This window comes from Rhinolophus ferrumequinum, chromosome 19, assembly GCF_004115265.2.
Source record: "Rhinolophus ferrumequinum isolate MPI-CBG mRhiFer1 chromosome 19, mRhiFer1_v1.p, whole genome shotgun sequence".
Taxonomy (NCBI): domain Eukaryota; kingdom Metazoa; phylum Chordata; class Mammalia; order Chiroptera; family Rhinolophidae; genus Rhinolophus; species Rhinolophus ferrumequinum.
Genome location: NC_046302.1, coordinates 20,752,657 through 20,755,700, shown reverse-complemented (window position 1 = coordinate 20,755,700; position 3,044 = coordinate 20,752,657). Strand labels below are relative to the sequence as shown.

Below are 3,044 nucleotides of genomic sequence, written 5' to 3'. Positions count from 1 at the left end.
CTCACACCCCCTTAGCAAACTGGAAATAAATGAAGAATATGGAATATCAATGGGAGGCATCGCTCCAGCTGCTGCTACAACACTGTTAATTACACAATACTTTTAATGGAGCAATTCGGTGGTAATTCTTGCAGCTATTCCTCCTTAATAAGATCCATTGTGCACCATAAAATAGTAACTGGGACGCAGTTTGTATTCCACATACATCACATTTCTCTTTAGCAGGTTCTTCCACATCCATAATCTCATCATTATTACTATTACCCTCAGAAGGCAGTTGACTTGCATTAATCAGGCCTGCTGCCATTCCCTTGCCAGATTTTCTGCAGTTTTATTGTGCTTTTGGACATTTTAATTAACTTGAAATTTTAATTTTAAAATCTTACCTTATTAATGCGCTGCCCCCTTGGAAATCCCTTCTTCTTGTTTATTATCACTGACCATTTGAAGATGAGGTCATTTGTGATTAAAGTGGCGGAGAACTTCCACGCCATCTTACTATAGACTCTGCGCTATTGTTTTGAATTTTTGGGATCGATTTTCTTTGGGCTTCTCACAGTGGTTAGAGCCACTCTGTCTTCAGAACAATCCCAGCACAGGTCATGCATCACTGAGACTGCCCAAAAAAGTCTGACCAGCTGAATCCTATTGCTTAAAATACACATATTCACAATAACTGACAAATGGTGATGTGTTTCACATAGGAGTGTGTTAACATTTACAAATCTTCTGACTGCAGCACCAACCCAGAGACTCTGGGTTTGCTAGTTTTAAATGGGATGAGAATAATAATCCAAAAATTGAAGGGGGGTGGATTTCTGTTGCTTTGGGAATTAACAGACTTGTAATTTCAATTATGCAATAATATTTAATCCTCAAATACCTGCTTTCCACAGAAGCTCAACAATGTTAGTTTATTAATGCCATATACAGAAGTGAGTTCTGTTGTACCCACTTAACAAGCTGAAATGAATAAGGCACCAGATTTGGTGCCTCAATAACACTGACACCTAGCCAGAAAAACAGGGCATATGTGATCAAACTAGCTTCTGGATCATCAATGCTCTTTCCAGACACTAGGGAATACAAAGGTATAGTCATTGAACATGAATTCTTCATTTGCTAAGCGAAAAATGGCAACATCTCACAGGCTAACTCCAAAAGGTAAGCAGTGGCTTCCTGGTCACTATAATGAGTATGTGGGGCAAGTCAGGATCTTCCACAAAGCGTCCTTATCAGTAAGAGCTGCCTGACATTGTAACATGAGTGAGTCACAAACAGCCACATATCTGCCTTCCCCATTGTGAACTCAGTTACCCTTTTGGTATAATTTACAATCGTGAGTCTAAGCTTTTCATTGTGAGGACCTACTTTTATAATAATTCCATAAAAAGAGAAGATTCGCATCTAATTCCACCGCATCTGTTCATAGAGGAATTATATGATGAAAAACCAGTATGAATTCAATAACTACTTTACATGAGTCTTTATTTCATTGATATTAACTGCCTCTACCTTCATTGAGAACACACGGTCCATGTGTGTGCAGGATGTATTACTTACTGAATTTACAGACGGTGCATATATGTGCATATATGTTTGTGCACTCTGTGTATTAACTCTGTGCCGGCCCCACACCACTCCTACTCCTCTGGCCAGAGCTCAGATGCTCACAAAGTGGGAACCCCTCATTTTAGTCATCCAACTCAAGAAAGGAAATAGTCAAACCAAAATGCTTACAACGATGTTTAACTTTGAACATTTTCGAGAGGGGGCTATTTTGCCATAATTTTATTTTAAATGTTTGTAGTTGTAGGTAATAATAGAAAGATAGAGAACTACTTTTTCCAGTGCCTCCAGTCTGAGCTACATTAGCCAGCTACCTAAGGGATCTATTGACTGTAAGGTATAGGCACCCAAGAAAGCTAGTTTATTACAGGGTTATTTTAAGGATGCAGACTAATATGGTGGGACTGACCCATTTGCAAAGAGTTTAGCCTACTTCAGTTTCCTCTTATGTCATTTACTAGCTGGTGTCCTGAAGTAACTCACTTATCATCTCAGAATCTCAGTTTCTTCACATATAAAATGGAGATAATAAGAGTGTCTTGCCTGGAATTTCGTATGAAACAAGAGTGCAGCATGAACATGGGGAAGCAAAATAAAACAAGGAAGTATGCGACCATGAAGTGAATGCTTAGTCTCAGAGATCAGAAGCTTAAAGAAAAGGATAGGTTAAAATCTAAAAAGAAAGATCCCAGTGCACGCACAGAAAGAGAAGTCCCCTAACACCTTTCCTGCTTATTCTTCCAATGTAACACACACCTGGGCCCACCTTACCATATCCTGGTTGATACCAACTTTATCAATTTTTCCACTAAAGCCAAACTAGACTTAGTACAGTCAATGATGGACTGTTTATATGCCATATGTATCCCTTGTACGACTGACTGTGTAATGGCTGAAATTGAGAAATTGGGGCAGAAGTATCAAGTGGCTCTAAGGATTACCAAGGATCCAAGATTTGAATGATTACTATGCACACCCAAGGAACCTATGCAGATGACTGCTTAGTACAGAGAGTAACTCAGCACAAGTGTTACATTGTGGCCACAGTTGACCGGGACCTTAAACGAAGATTCAGGAAGATCCCTGGAGTTCCCACCATGTACACTTCTAACCATAGGTACCACATCGAGCAGATGCCAGAGGACTATGGAGCACCTCGGTTCTAATTCTTAAGGGACAAAATTCCTCTGCTTCCCTTCACCCAACTTTATCTGTTGCCAGTTTATGAAACATGCTACAGCATGAATTATTACACTCACCTATTTGCTCTGTTGTGAGCTGAGTATGGTTAAAGACATTCACTTTTTGAAGTTGTTTTGAAAATTATATTTTTGTATCATTTTAAAATTTGTTGTGTCTTTTTATAAATCCGATGACTGCTCACCAAAAAAAAAAAAAAAAAATTGCCTAGCTCATAAGGCTATGAAGACTATTAAATGCATGCCAGGAGATTAACCTAGGGCTTGGAACATACT

General features: G+C 39.0%; 1 pseudogene; it reads left to right on the top strand.

Annotated features, from left to right (window-relative positions):
- Positions 1-2,148: 2,148 nt before the first annotated feature.
- On the top strand, positions 2,149-2,735 carry LOC117038738 (rRNA-processing protein FCF1 homolog; annotated as a pseudogene).
- Positions 2,736-3,044: the final 309 nt, after the last annotated feature.